This window comes from Homalodisca vitripennis, chromosome 2 (assembly GCF_021130785.1).
Source record: "Homalodisca vitripennis isolate AUS2020 chromosome 2, UT_GWSS_2.1, whole genome shotgun sequence".
Classification (NCBI taxonomy): Eukaryota; Metazoa; Arthropoda; class Insecta; order Hemiptera; family Cicadellidae; genus Homalodisca; species Homalodisca vitripennis.
The window spans coordinates 149034539-149052148 of record NC_060208.1 but is presented as its reverse complement, the minus strand read 5'-3'; the positions used below and the strand labels follow the sequence as shown (position 1 = coordinate 149052148).

General features: G+C 30.7%; 1 protein-coding gene across 7 annotated transcripts in view; it reads left to right on the top strand.

The window, feature by feature from the left end:
• LOC124354884 (very low-density lipoprotein receptor-like) overlaps positions 1-17610 on the top strand; it is a 910157-nt gene that overhangs the window by 845879 nt on the left and 46668 nt on the right. The window lies entirely within an intron of this gene.

Sequence of the window (17610 nt, the reverse complement as noted above, 5' to 3'; positions counted from 1 at the left end):
AGAAGGATTGTTAGTAAATCTGTAAAAAACTGCGTTTGATAGATTTTTGGATAAATCAACCTGATTTATAAGATAAACCAAGATTCAATCTTTTATTTCATATAACTGTACATAGTAAAAACCCTGTAAGATAGTAAAATAGTTAATTTTAATGCTGGCTCGTAGTCTTGTATGAAGGAAACAAGTAATAAAATCGTATGGAACCTGGCAGTCCATTCGTTTCCTATATAATAACCAATCCACAGGGTCTAATTAAATATACAAAATACTAGAAAACAAGTAATTGAAAAATGACAATAACTTTAAAGAAAAATATAAATTAATTAAAAAGTAACGTATACAACATATCAAAAAGGCAAAATGGCAAAACACCTGTCTTAATCCCAGTGAATTATCTATATTCTGGAACTTAAAGTTATATAGGTCGCCTATGATTGACAGACCTCAGAGATCATTCCCTCAAAACTATGTATAGTACAGAATAAGTAGTGATGAAGAGCTGAAAGTAAATATTTTATTTCAGAATAGTGATGCTCCATTCTGTTCACTATGCAAGGCCAACTTGTCTGGAGAGAATATTTTAACTGATTTCAATAAATAAGTAGACAAATTTAGATATCTTCAGATTTAAGTTTGGAAATTTAAATTTAATAAGACCTTAATTATCGTGCCCAATTGCTCTGATGAAATTTATCAAACGTTTTGGTAATAACATGATAAGCTTCGACCATAACATTACTAGCTTTGGCCAATCAAACTGAAAACACCTACTATATCCCAACAGTCTGGGATAATAAAATTTGTACAGAATGAAAGTAAAACGCTTAACTGTGTTATTTTCCTATTAGCTCTTAAGAATATAATATATTACGTTATTTTTAATTTAACTAGTTGGTAAAATTGTAAATTTTAGTGCTAGGTCATAGTCTTGCATGAAGGAAACCAGTAATAAAATCTTATGGAACCTGGCAATCCTTTCGTTTGCTATATAAAAATCGATCTCTGAACGTGGGATAGGAAAACTGTCCGAGTGAAGCTGCCGTCATTAGAAGTAACGATGTACCGTGTCCCAGTCGCTGTAGTGTGATCCCGGTTTATGTCCTGGGATTCAATTGTACCTGTGAGAATATCGAATTAAGGGTCAGTTTGCAGCGGTAACTTGTACTACATTGTTTTGTGTAAAATTGTATCTAACAAACCTTTAATCATCTTCTAAATGTTTATAAAACTAATAAGATCCCTTAACATTTATTTTTAATCCAATCTTTTCAAATAAGTTGTCTCTTATTGGTACTCTTAGTGCTAATAAACTAAAATAACTATGAGCGTAAACCATATGTGATTAAAGCGAAATGGGCGTTTGGAAATAGTATAAATGCCAATAATAAAAAAAATAAATAACTTTGTCATAATATTTTATATACTCTCAAATACTAGAAATATGTTTTGTAATTTATAATTGATGCTGTTTGAAATAAGTTTACAGTTTTAAATTAAATATGTGTTATGATTTCTATTTGTTATAGTTTTTTTGTGTCATGATGTTGTTTGACCATTGCATGATTCCTAAAACATGTCTTAGCAATCAAAATTATAAAATTTTACTGTTTACTAATACTTCTATAATTACTGAATTCATTTTACTAATATATCTACAATATTTTTTATATTTGTGTGTATATTTAATACAGGTGTTTACCACATTGATGATAAAGCGTGCATATACAAAGATTGAAATTAGCTAATGAATAGTAAAAAATCTTTAAAATCTCACTATAAACTTTAGGATACTGTCCCACAGACAGCGAGAGGTAAAACCCTAAATGAAAAAACAGTATATATCTTTCCGTCTGACTGTATGTTTGTGCTTCTTGTTTTTAACCTTATATTTAATACTCAAATTTAACCATACTGCAACCATTCATGCTGACATGTTCGATTAATATTATTATGATATGTTCGGTTGATTTACCAATTAAATTTCAGATTAGCAATAAATAAAAAGGTTTGAATATAATATCTTTAAAATTCCTAAACAATATTGATACAATTAAAAAAGCTATCAACAAACTAAATTACACTTAAAATTTATTCATAACAAATGACTAACTAATTTAACTAAATTTAATAATTTATTTACAATGTTTCATTGTTAATAGTTTATTTTTTTGAAAAAAAAAAAAAAAAAAAAAAAAAAAAAAAAAAAAACTTGAGATTTGACATGCGTGGTCAGTTATTTGTTATTTATGTTCTACACTTGTAGTGTAATTTTATTTGGTGATACATTTTCTACAAACTTAACTTCAATAACTTCCCACGAAATTGGTACCTACTGAAATATTTTAAGTTTAAGTATTTTAAGAGGTTGTCATTTTGTATGTTATTTAGGAATTCGACCTAAACTGTTATTGATAGAGGCTGTCTACATGAGGGGTTTAGTTCAATGTATTTGATTAGTTTTCATAATACTATTTTTATAAGAAACACAAACAATCAAACGGTTAACGAAAAGAGATTTCTAAAGTTTGTAGAAACACCTTGTATACCACAATCATTAATGATTTACGTAGTTACATATTTATACGACGATTGTACGGAGAATAGATTAAATTATATGTAATTGCTATCCAGTAAGAAGTGGTTTAATAGTATCCGCTTTATTTAAAAACAAAACAGGAAATAGTTGTCATACTGAGGACACAGCTACATTGTACTCAAAGTGTGTGTGTCTGTGTACACCTCCCAACTTCTCTAAGTCAAATAAAAATGTGTTTCATGGTTAGCTCAGAAAATTTCGATAGAACTCAAAACTGAATTTGATCGATTAATATGGACTTTTGAATAATATGGCCTTACGTTCTTGTTTGGCCTAAATATTGTTAATTTTGTATATATTTGTTGTTTTTCCAAAAGAGGTAGGCTATGCATATGAACCAATGGATGATAGAAAATAACAATCAATACAACAAAATTATTTAATTTTCTCATGGCTTGTTGATGTTTTTCAATTAGTTTTAGTTTAATAGATACATGCATAGTTTTATATATATATATATATATATATATATATATATATATATATATATATTATATATATGAATAAGAATTACCCATTTTTGTATAGAGAGACCAATTAAGCTTTTTTTGGCATTGTTTGTTTACTCTTCGGTTAGCTTAACTGTATTTAAACATCTTATTAAGTAGACAAAAATAAAACTCTTCTTTAGATTGTAATATATTTTGATTTTTACTTTGGGGAAAACATATGTGACACGTATTCTTTATTCGCTCTTATATTAAGTAGACATTTTATTTAAAAAATTCATCGTACACGAACAGGAATTTTATTTTACTATTTATGATAAATTAAACTTAGAAATAGTTTTAGAAGTGTTCAGTAGGTTGCTGATATTATGGAGCTCAATATAAACCTTAGAGAAATAAAATAAATCATAATGAGGTAATTTTCGTACCTCATTATGTAAAATTATGTATGTACTGTAAAAACTAACTGCAAAATCTATAACCTGTGAATGTTTTGATACTAAATGTATTGACTAATGCAAATATTGGCTTATTCGATAATTATTGTCTAAAGTAAACTGATAATGACTAGAATTATTTAAATGTTAAATTCAGCAGAGAATTATTCAGAAAGATAAAACTCCACTCGAATTTATAAGCAATGAAGCGATTTACATAAACAAGAGAAAGCTTTCTGAATGTTGAATAATTAAAGTGATATAAAGTTTGATCAATGTGGTTACTTCACTCAATTTCAGGAAGCCCCTAGCTAAAGTATTTACCGAGACATTTTATACCTTGTGTCTAAATTACAAGTATTTAAAATCCACGTGACGTTTTAAGCATTAATGAGTTTGTAAAAAATAATATGCCACTCACACACAAAAGCTAAATTAATTGATTTGCATATATGGGAAAACGAAATAATTTGGGCAACTAATAGTGGTTGTAATGATCATAAATATCCATTAACGTTTTGATTGTTCAAAGTAATAAGATAGGTTGTTCCTGTATACTCCAAACTCATTGTTCCTTTAAAGTTTATTAAAAAATTAAAGATAATAAATCAATGTAATTATTTAAATATATAATGAAAATGTAGTTTTCAAAAATATATTGTACATTTGAGTAGCAGTACAGTATGCATCATATACAAAAGTATTACTGCAAATTGAACCTAATAATAATAATTTTAGCTCAATTGTATCATAACAATTCAAGTAATAACTTTCTATTGTATAAACAACTGCATGAGACTTGGTAGAAGTGTTTTCCGAATATGATTAGTGTAGTATACAGAAATTAATGAACGTTTTACGTACATTTCATGCTTCATTTTGGAAAAAAGTACGATTTTGTACAATGGTATTGATCCAGCTGTTCATATGAACATATCTACCAATTACGTCAAGCGGAACAGATTATGAATATATATTCTTAATTTATTTTAATTTTATATATTTTATTTTATATATTTTATTTCATATATAAATAAGCTATTCATTTAGTGCTACAACTTAAAGGAAATAAATAGTATATTATTTGAATAGCGTACGAAATCGTTGGTATAATTGTTTACAGATTTTGCTAAACCTATAAACACATGAACTATCAAGTAAGAAACCCTCGCTGACGCCCAGAGGAATCAGGCCAACACTGCGACTGTGCAGGACATCATCAATGAACATTACTAAGCGACATCTTGCCAGGGTGATTGCAGAGACAGATTCACAACTCTACAATACTAAACTAATACAATCGGAAGTTGTATAACGGAAAACGCGGGGATGAGTGACATAGGTACTGACCTTTGGGGAACAATCACAGTCTCCCGCGATTACCCTAAATCAGACTGCGTCTTTAGAATATGCTAGTTACCAAGTCCCTGGCTGAGTCATAACATCCCCAAACATGAGTTAGTAACTCTTTTGCATTGTAGTGTTTCTGATATTTCTCGAAGATTAAGTTGAAAGTATTAAATTGCTGATAAATCGACGTTCAACATATCCAAATGTATTCAGCAACTATGTCGAAATATATGTTTTAGTGATACACTCAGCTTAAATAAGGGTGGAATTATTATTTAAACAAAGTCACAGCCTCAAAAAATTCTACGTTAGTTCAAAAACGACCTTCATATTTGGGCACAGATCAATAATTATGTCTTGATGTCATCTTTGTACTCGCGTAAATGCATCTATTACTGACATACAAATAAAGATTTAAATTAAAATACAAGAATTTTTACATAATATTGCCTAGTATTCCACACTTAGAGATAATATATTTTAGCTATATAAACATCTACAAACGCTTTCTATACGTATACCACAAAAAACACATATATTATTCGCTGTTATGATCTTTTTTTAACAGGCAACTAGGAACTGAATTTCAAAGCTTGGGGTGAATAAACTAAAGATATATTCGGTTTAAAGCATTAATTTTTCAATATTTCACGAATTGCTATATGAGGCAAGATATTGAAAACAGACAAAACTTGGCGAATTTGTATAAGATCGCTCTGATAAGTCATCATCTACTTGCAGTCGGAAAAATTTTCACTTATGATTTGTATCCTGCCTTTTCTTAATGAAGAGGGAAATTATCCCTTCCGGCTCATTCGGAAGAAAGGTAGCTTTCAGATGTGGCCGTCAGGTCAAATAAAAACAATATCAAACTGAAAATGCATTATTAGTTAGATGTTTATTTTGCGATACACTGATGGGAAATTAACTCTCCATTTTTTTATTAAACTCAAATGATAAGCGTTTTATTTATTTATTTTATATAAAGGATATCATTTAAGTCCCGGGATGGCTTAGTACTATTTCAAACAACGACTACAAAGCTTTACCTTAGTGCACATGAACAACTTTACTATTTTAACACGTACTCAGTGGACGCTACGATCGTAGGGTGATAGCAGAATTTTGTTTACTTTATTAAAGTAGGACACAAAGGGCTTTATCACAACGTATTTATTAAAATAGCTTATTCATAATTTTGGAACATTTTTATGGAACGTAATTAAAAATTATTTATTTAGGCAGATGTAGATGGATCCTCTTATTTTATTTCACCTCCTTTGTGTTCATCGTTAATATTATATTTAATTAGTATATTAGTAGTAATTGACATTGTTATAAGATAAAAACTGTAGGTAATGTTCTCCTTATTCACGTTTTATAGTGTCAGATATAAATAACCAGGTTTTCGTAAAAAAATTAAAATATTATCATGTTATTTTGGCTTAGCTAAATCAATTGAAAGATCTTTTTAATAATATATACTCTTACAGTATATATTATTAAAAAATAATATATACCTTCCTTAGCAATAATATATAGTCACATACCAACGGCGTTGCACGCAGTTTATCTGCAATATTCCATGAGGATTTTTAGAGGATTTCAGTAACAACTTAAATTATTTTAAACCAATGTGGATGTAGCCCAAATTCTAAGTCCATAGTTTTATCAGTGAAATCACTTATACGATGTTATACGATGGAGTCTTATGATATATTTGAAACAAAAGTAGTGATATATGACTTATATCAAGTACATACTTTTCAGTGTTCATAGTGAAAGGAGAGCAACAATAGTAACAATAAATGAATGGATATCATAAACAACAAATTTGTCACCAGCTGTTACGTTGAATAGTCTTGAACTTTTTAAAAGTTTAAAAGGGGACATAAAGATTCGTCTTATATTTAAACTGTTTGGTTTCCTATATCTTAAAAATATCTGGTGTACGATTTCATCATTCCTTAAATCAGTGTAATTTTGGGTTGAAGTAGTTTTCAAAATTGGATTAATGGATCGCTACATACAACACTGGACCTTTAAAGGAATTTTAGTTTTAAAACATCGTAATACACCTATAAAATAACATATAAAATTATTTGCATTTTATTGAATTGCATCTGCAGTTAATTTTCTTTCAGAATTTTGGTCAACAATATCAAACAAATTGTTAGTTATTTACTCATAAAAGAGTGATTGTTTTCTAATATAATCTTTAGGCCAAGTTTACAGTTATATATATACATACATACTTTGGACATACATACATACTTTGGAGAAGCCTACTAAAGTTAAAAAGCGTACACTTTAAGTGGTTTTATTCCACTTTGAGTATAAATAGTAGAGTGAAAAATCCTTTTCTGGCTGTATGTTTAACAGACATACATTTGTGCTAAATCTCTTCATTGTACGTCAAATGGTTTTCAAGATGGTGTGGAAAAACCTAAGCAGATGTACACACACAAAAACAAAGATGCTTTTAAAATTGTTATAATTTACTAACAATACTCCCGTTAGTTTTTAATTTCGTAAATGAAAATGTATACCTACTTTGCGGCCCACCCGGCCTTTGTGTTCTCAGTATTAGTTTTCCAAAAGAATGGGTATTTGTAAACTTCTTTTTCACGCCGCCATTTCTGATTGTATCAGTCTTATGAGATGCGGTTTGTGGCATTTAACTTTAGTTTTACTCTTTTTGACGAGACCTTTAAAATGAGTTTTTATTCATTTCATTTTTCATGACGTGATTTCATGATGGTCCTGTTCAGTATTTAATAAAGATTAATTTTTCGATTATGCATAATAGCTATGCTTTTTTTTTTCAACAAAATAAATATGTTATATAAGAAACTTTCTAAATATTATAGCACATTACTGTAGGACTTCTTGTGTGTTATTGTGCTTTATTTTGTAAAACAAAATTTGTAATATGAGAAATGTAGCAAGCACATTTTTGCATGGATAATTGAATCTTGTTTAACTTGTTTTTTAATGACGGCGTAATGATCGACGTCGTATTTACTAGACATTTGGGTGACAATTTCCATTTTAAAATCATTGACATGATGATCACGAAAGTATAACATGTAATAGTTGTAATTGTAGTATTTATTAATATAGAACTATAACAAATTACTTTAGAGATTAATAATATAAAACATGTTTCAGGTTTGTGCTGCAAACAGAGACGATTATAAGTGGGTAATGTAAGTAGAAACGAAAACAAATGGCATAAATGAATTTTAAAAGAAACAGCATTAGTATAATAATGTATTTCTTACTAGACAAATGCATAAAAAAAGATTAATTTAGTTACATTCAATTCATTTAATGCATGAATGTATGTGTTTGTTTGCTCGAACTTGGAAATTGGCAAAATTCAAGTATTGATAGATCAGCGGTTTGAACAACCTTGGAATGGAAGGAGGTTATAAAACTTATACTGCTTCGTCGTCTTTTTTATCTTTGCCCCATGCCATGTACGAAACTACCAGACCATTAGTAATATTTTTCAAATAAAAGAAGACTACATCACCCTCACCCCCTCCCACCAATTTTCCAACACTATTTGTTTAGGAAATATTTGCTAATTGATGATTTTAGAAGTCCTCATATACATATAAGACTTCACTAATAACTGAAATATAATAAATTTAATTGTTTAGAATTTTAAAACAAACAAATATTTTCATTTCAATTTAATTAATTTTGTATTTGTAAATATATATATATATATATATATATATATATAATTTGTTTAAGAAGTCTCAACTTATGTATGATTATTAGATACACTTTCTGTTTATAGTATTTCCACTTCAATAGGTCAGTGTACCTTGTGTTCCTAATAAAGTATATACCAACAAAAACCCATTTTCATAAAAAGTGTCTACTTTGTTCTCTTTTAATTGACCATAACATTTCAAGTGAGTTGTAGTTTGCTCAATGAAGGAAATATATAACTTACGTACAGCTGAAAAGTTGTATATTACGAGAAACTTTACCTTTTTTCTCTTTATCAAAACCTTCTCCGGACTTATTAAAAAAGTGTTAGCTGGATTGATATAGCCGTTCTTGAGATTAGTGCTTAGCAACAAATTTAGTGCTTCAATTTTGATTTATAAGATATACTTGTATATTATTGGGTGGATACGAGTTTTAGAGTAATATTTTGTGATACTATGTAGTAACATTTCCTAAGTGCCACCCTGGGGAGAATGAAATAAGCTGTTTTGTTTTAAAAATCGACATTAAACAGTAGACGTAATTCGAAGGTAGAATTTCGTATCATACAAACAGTTACTGTATATTATCATAAAAATATAATGTAACATACTTTTAACACGGATTATGTAGGTGCTCTATATTATAATTGCTTGGCGTGAAAGGCTGATTAAACTTAATTGATTCTCTAGCGCGTACTACCACACACACACGCGCTCGCACGCACGCACTCGCGCGCGCGCGCACACACACACACACACACACACACACACACACACACACACACACACACACACACACACACACACACACACACACACACACAAGCACGTTATCTATTATGTATTATTTGGAGATTAATACGTCGATCAAATCCTATTATAATGTTATTTTATTATGGTTTAACTATATCTATACTTAACTATCACATTCGCTATTGGGAAATGTACTTAACTGCGTTGATCGTTATAACTTGTTGGTTGTGTAACTGTACATATAATATAACAGTAAGGACTGAACAGTAAACTTAAAAGTAATCTTTTCTAGTTGCCTGTTTTTGGTACTGAAATTCTTCTATGGCTGTTAATTCGGCATTTATAATGGTATGTTCGTTACAGTATTATTCAATCCTGTATGTGGTAATGTATAAAACAAACGTTACATATTAATAAAGTTCTCTTTTAATTTTATGTTTTAGATGATTAAAACCGTATCATTGATGTTTATGTGTAAAGTATCCGAAGTTCACGTCGCACAAAACGTAATCTACACGATAATAACAATGAGAACATTCTTGAACTACTCTTGACGAAGCTTAGATCATTCTAACTTCACAGCGTTATACTTCAGTAACCACTAGAGTGTAGAGATTAAACATGTCACTTTGTTCATTTGTATTACATTACCTCGTTATCAACAGTAAGTTTTTAACTCCTTACCTTTCATATCGCAGAAACGCTCAGGTTCTGTACACTCCACAATAATGATTACCAAAAACTTTATTTTTGGCATGGCTACGGCTTAAAATTGAAATTAACTTTGAAACATCAACTGAATATCATCAAAGTTGTAGCCAGGCCAAGGAGGAGGAGGGTGTTACTACAGCGGAGTAGTTAAAGGATTTCCTTCTAGGAAAAGTTCACTTGTTAGTAAAGTCCTAAAAGTCATCCAATTACGTTACTCCTTTTACATTCGGAAAGTACGTCACTTATTTCTGATGCAATATCATGCACTGAATTTTATATACGTCTTCATTCAGCATGTTCATGTTCATACTACCTTTGGTGTCCGCAGATGCCAGTGAAAAAAATAGTAAAAGTTTTATTTTCTACTTCTACTTTAGTATTTAATTTAAGGGACATCCTTTCTTTAGCGTACTCTGTCTGTCCACAAGGGCCACTGGTCTGTGCGAGGATTGTAACAAGTGGAATAATGAGAATAAGAATAATAGTCGGTACATTACAAGATCGTAGACAGCATTTAAACCTGTGCTATCTTTAACTCGGACCCAAAATCTAACGCCCTAGACTGCTGGGCACTGGCTCTCTCTGCTCAGTCATCGTGGTTTAATATATTAAACACATATCACAGGTCAAAATATTTGTTGGTCAAAACATTTGCAGATCAATCCAAAACTTTAGAGTTTTTTCACCGCCACGTTTGCATTACTAAACTTATTGAAAGTGTTCGTTCGTTTATGCTAGTGATGACTAATGCTGGTGTGCTTCAGGAATTTTTAAACTTATTTAAGAAATAGAACTGTTTTTGTAAACGCTATTTACAATAGGATATGTTTAAAACCATTTTTTATTTACTCTTTTATTTATACCTTGTGATAATTTCTTTGATTCAATTAAGAGTACAATAAATCAGTTATCTATAGAAAGTCTTCAAAATTGATATAAAACATTTTGAAATACCCAATTCTTCTTGGAATTTGAAGCATTCCCATTTTCTTTGGATAATACAACTTAGACTTGAAAGGGATATTATTAACAATCTAAATTTGGAAGCCTAAGTGTATATGGTGGCTAGAACACACATAAAAATGTGAATCAACTAATCTGACCTTTAGATGTCTTTTTTATGTTTTTATGAAGTATATTAGATAGTAAACTGACATGGCAGTACATATAATAAGTTTTGTATGTACTTTAGGTCATTATTATTAGGTACAATAATATTAGTAAAAAAATAAGAAAGAGTAGTTCGTACAAACAACAAGCTAGTTTTGAAACGATTCATTGTTGACAATAAATTTGCAATAAATGTCACCATCTTTTACGCCAGGGTCAGTTTTCAAAATTGTTGGTCTCCCAATTACATTCTAAAAACTCGCTGGCATTGTAAAATGCCAATGTTGCAAAAAAGCATCAATTACCAGTAACACCTTTAAAACACTGCTAAAATAACTTTGTAAGACAATATAATTGTCTTAAAAGTTCATAACAATACTAGTTAAGAAATATTTTAGGACACAGTATCTACATTTTTATTTGATTTTTGAGTGACCAGAAGTTTCAGAATTTTGGCTCAGAACATTAAATGTATTTCATTAACTTTCCTTAGATTTGAAGAGGTTACCGTTTATTTACGAACGCAAGCGTGAGATTAAGCATTTAGTGATTTAACCCAATAAATTTCAATTTTGTATAGTTTTAAATGAGATTGTTTAAAGTTTCCTTTTAAATAAACAGTTTATTACAATTGTAATAGGAAGTATGTTCGTAATAGTTATGATTCAATTGGTAATGTGGCTATGGTGTAATTTTCTGTAATACCTATTTTAAAAATATTAATACGGATGCAATCCCCTAGTGTTTTAAATTACATTTCTTTGCAATAAAATTCTTTAATTACCGCTGTGCATAGTATTGATTATAACTGAAAATACTCATTTAATTAAAGTCTATTTAAAAACTACATGTGTAACGATATCAAATAGCACATACGAGATAGATTATCAAAGCTCGCTTTGATGCAGCAGATATGTGCTCATATACAGGAAAATCTCATTCAAAATCAGAATATTTCGTTGTATATTTTTAAAGTAATAAAAGTTATATTGTAAATAATTATTAGGATACTTCCACGAATTAAAGAATAGGCCAATCTCCTATCATAAGAGGATATGAGATATTTGTGTCATATTATATTTTAATTTTGAATTTGTATTGTTATCTCAATACATTTCGTAAAATAAAAGATCACACTTACGAGGGGAAACCAAAGAAAAACTGTAATTGTGTTTTTAAACCCATATATTTTAAATTATTTTTCAACACCTTATCTCCTTCAAAATATTTTCCTTTACAACTAATACATTTCTCCCATCGGTGCTCCAACAGTTCTAGAAAATGTTTTTTTGTCATCTTCCAAACGGTTGACAAATTCATACTAGTTTTTTTCAAGTTAAGCCGTGTTAAATCCTCATACGTTTGTTTTAATATGAAAAGACTTAAGCTCATGGGTACAAGACTTAGGGACATTTAATGTTTTTATGACTGTTACATACCTACTTAAGTCACTGAATTACCTGTTTTTTTTTCAAATCTACAAGAATATATATCAAACTAATTCTGAAATAGTTCGAGTTTCCTTCCTCTAAAAACTCCTAGCGTGTATCATCTCCCTCTTTTCGTAACTCTAGACAAGGTAGGGTTACGCCTCACCACGAGATGCGTAAAAGGCTGCTATGAGGTTGTATGAAAAATGTCTAATCTTTAACTCATTTATTTTATGAGATGTCTTGCTTGTATACAGACAGATGATCATAGAAAAAATAAGTTGACACAAAAATTGCTTCAGTCAAATTCCGTGGTTGAACATGCACCACATTCGTTTCTATTTAGAATAAAAGTTTCATGCAAAATAGTTAATGTCTTGCATATATTAAGTCTACATATAATATGAACTTTTCTTGAGATATCTTGCCACAAGATACATTCACATTCTTTCAATTAATTAATCATCTGAGTTTTACAACAATAAACTTTTCACATTAAGTAATCAATGTTTTTGTGTTTGGGTAGGTTGGCTATATCTCTAGTTATGCCACATGTTAACATCTCTTATGGGAGTCCTGAACTTCTTAAAAAGTTTATTTATTCTGTTATTTTAACGTTTCTATAATATGTTATCCATTAAGCCAATGTAGCAATATTGCCTAACGCTCTGCCAAATCTATGGATGGACGTGCACCATCATCGAACTCAGCGTTCCTCAAGCATAATTAATATTTGTGTATAAATAAGCATTTAGGTCATTTTGTCTTTGAGATCGTGCGAAAAGACAAAAATTAAATTTTTCCAGAATGTCGAGTGATACACTCCCCTAATTAAAACGGAACTGATTTTATTATTTCTACCCTGCGTATTAAGATTAGTAGTGATGTTACTTGTACTTTAATGTGTATAAATTAGTATTACTGTATTGTGTCCAGTCTAACTTTTGTTCTCAGCAAAATTTAATAAATATAATGCAACAGAACCCCTTTTTATAAAACAGTGTTGTCCCTTATATGATCATTTATCACCTTTCGTGATGATTTAAAACAAGGTAAGAGTAGATCACATCACATGTCACGTAACAGCCTTCCCTTACGGTCACTGCAATATTCAAGTCTATAGTTCATATTATATAGAAAAGAAATTTACACCCCCGTAAAACACAAATAAAATTTCTATCAGCCTACTCAAGCATCAATTACAATCAGCCAAATTCCATGTTGGACATGTACATTCATAGAACTCATGTTTGTCTACGTAGAAATGAAGCATAATGCAAAATTTAAAATCTAGATATAAATCTTTCTCGAGATTTCTTGCTACATGGTACTTTCACATTCTCCCATTAAATTTGGTTTCATATAGGTGTGTAAATTATAAAAATTTCCACCTATGTTGTGTGTGTTTGGACATTTAAGCTAGATCTGTTAATATTATCATATTAAATCTCTAAATTTGTTTACGAACTTATTTTTCACCTATTTGATCGTTGCTATTATTGTAACCCATAAGGCGAATGTAAAAATACTTGCTAGCACTCAGCAAAATCCAATGGAGTGGCATTTATAGATAGAAAGACGGACCTAAATTAAATGTTTTTATTCTCCTTCGATACCCCTAGCCAATAAATTATTTCCAAATAATTTAATTAATAATTTAACTTTTTTAGTTTTGTTTCGGTTCAAAATATAATGTTTTGTATCTCAGCCATAGATACATTAAATTAGTGCGTAAATTGAGTGAAAGGATGAACTAAACATAGTTTTTTCAATAAATCCTATCACATCTCATGCTAGCTGAGAAACGTCTACGCTGTACTCGTACATCGGTACTGCGTTGCCGATATGTTTGATAAACGGCCGGCCATCATTTCAGAATATCCTCGATAGAATCCGACCCCGCGGTTCGCTTGTTATGGATTAATGTGCGTTAGTGATAAAAATGGGTCAACATCGAAACCGCTGGTATTTGTATTAAATAACGGGTAGCGATATCAGCATTCTTGACGTGACACGGTGGCTGTTACATCAGCTACCTGTCAGTTATTGGAAAACGTAATTAAATTTTCTCGATATGTGAACAACACTCCGTTAATAATTGTTTATGCTACAATCGCTTATTTATGATACAAGGTATAGAGGAAAGAATATTAACTAAAACTGGGTTACTTGGCCTTATTTGAGTCTAAGTTGAGGTATGGTAAAAATTTTGGAGATTTTTAGTGTCATCAACTTTATTAGAGTATTTATTATTTTTCTCTTCAAAAGAGAGCGTTGGGGATAGTTTGGAGAATGAGACCAGGTGAAAACTGTACAGAGTGTTTCCGGTTAAGTGGGAACCTAACCTTGGCCTCCCTTCTCACTTTTCATACGACAATGTTTTTATTTAAAAATAAAAATGTTTTCACAATTAGATGATAATAATAGCACATGGGACAGAAATGACCAAAATTTAGTCCGATTCAGACTCAGCCTTTCCAAAAATATAGACATACATCGGGTACATATTATTTCAATATTAATGATTAGGGGTATTAAAGTTTAACCTGGATCTTATATTATGTTTGCACGTGTAGGTGAATTTTTGGTTTGAATTAAATATATTTCCAATGCCACAGCTGATTGCCCAAACAATAAAATACAAATTAATATATTTCGGAAACTTGCTTTGGTCAAAAAGCGTTTACTTCTAGCTCTTGTCATATACTTCTGGCGTAAGATATTTCCAGTCCGGTTTGTACAGTTTGGCTTGTCTCTAGTCCTAAAATAAATGCACACTTATGGCTGAGAAGCCCAATTACTATATACAGGAAAATGATTATTAAGTTCATGCAATATTTCAAATTTAGCCTCACATGGTTTTGCCTCACAGAAGTCTTGTTGGTTTTTAGACTGTAATCTTGGAATAATGGATAGTTTGTTGTAATCTAAATGTTAGGAATGTGAACACACTTAATTTAGGTTTTTAATAGATCTTCAATCCATCATAATGATCTGTTCATCGAAGACAGTCTTCGCCTGAAAAATAGTGTGGATATCATTACTATCCTCATCATTATGCTGTGATGGTTTTGAAATAGGGTATAATATTGTTCCAAATCTATATTGTCGTTAAGTGTAGAATTGCCACATGTCGGTTCAATGCTCTTACAAAATCAAAAAACTGTAACCTCTCACCCGACAGTAATTTTATTGTTATTTGTTTTTTACTCATTACATTTCAACAAGTTTATAACCTCACCTTTGCTCTAAGATTGTCTTATCCCTGCAAGACCCTTTCAGACGAGGTTGCATAATATTGATAAAATACACTCACTGGTAATCACTACTACAAATTTTAAATCGTTCATTCTAAATTTATTAAACTCATTTGGAATCTTTATTTGTTATGTATCTTACCGGATTTCATTTTTGGAGAGAAGGAAGTTTCTGAAGTACTAACAATTTTCAAATTATATAGTCTAAATCATTAAAACGTTGGATTGTCGTATAAGCCTGGTAGAGTCCATCAGACTTAATTATTACTTTAAAACGTTACAAACAGAAGAGAATTGAATGATTATAGATATCTAATTAAAGTATGCACATTTTGTTGTGATGAAAAACAGTTTTCAAGAATTGCTTTCTATTTTATACTAATCTCTTTGAGTTTGGGCTCAGGATGCATCTGCTTAAAAGTTTTGACCTTTTTAAAATTTTTTTTATATTATTATCATGTCTTCTTAAAATATACTACTCAATTTTACGTAGACGTCTATTAAAATGTATAAATGTAAACAATTCTTTGTCTATGTATGTATGTATCACCACGAATACAGTCTCAATTCTTAACATTATCTATACGAAACTTGATATGGACGTTCTACAAATGACTCATTTTTTTGAACAGCTAACGTCAATAACTTGAGGTTGGATGTAATTTTACCAAAATTGGGATGGACCATCTATATGATAAATGGAAACTCTGGAGGTATTTTTGGTAGAATATTGAGACAAGGAAACTATACCCGACGATAAAGTTATTCGTAAACAATTACTCTAGACGATTTATACTGTTGATGGATCGTTTTAAATCAAAATTATCATGAACGTTTTATGAATCAAGAAGTAACCAAGCCTAGGAGCCAAGGAAGAGAAGAGCGCCCACTTTTAAACCGTTTTATACATAACTGCTACTGATGCTTTGCGGTGGGGTGTATTTTAACCAAAATTGAAATGAAAGTAAGGAAAATTTAAAAAAACCTCCTCTGCCTCCATTGGGATGAAAATTCATTGTGGCCGCCTTGATTTTTGAAAGGCTTAAAGTATCGTTGAAATGTAACCATTACTCATATAAATATAAACCGACGTTTTTGTGGAATAAATCTTAGCACAGGTTGGTTTTTATTAGAAGTTTGAACCAAGATAGAGAGGAGTTCAAGACCAAAAATGTCAAAAACCAAAAGTTAGCTGAGATTTCCTTGAGAGTAGTTAGAATACAAAATCTCTCGTAACCCGAAATCGGGCAGAAGTCAAGAGATGTAATAGGCTGGTGCTGTCACAGAACTGAACTGCTAAAGTATGGAACACGAGAGTTGCAGGTGATCGGAAGTTCTTAAGGGCAGAGGGTTATTACCTTGAGCAGTCGGAGGCTACCGGAGGAAATAATCTGCCATAGCAGTTATCACAAGAAAAGACTTGGAGCTGCCAAAATCTGCAACTGTGTAGAGGCAAGATGCAACTAGAGTCATGCGAGGTGTTGAGTGGGAAGTTCTCGGGTGATCTTTCAGAGGCCATAAGCTCCTAGAGGGTGAAAGTTCCTAGTCCAGGAGTCCCCAAATGGCCGGAAGCTATCAGGAACTGTAATCTCTGTGAGCTACCAGACACCATGACCTCCTAGGATCAGATACCTACTAGAAGTCGAAAGTTGCCAGAGAGACTTTGAAGCTTGTCTTCTGCAAGCTGCAATCTGCTTGTTTATGCATGTAAACATGCCTTGTTCTATAATTAGGTAATTCATTTGTTACAGTACCAGGGCAAAAACACATTGATAATGTCAGTAGTTGT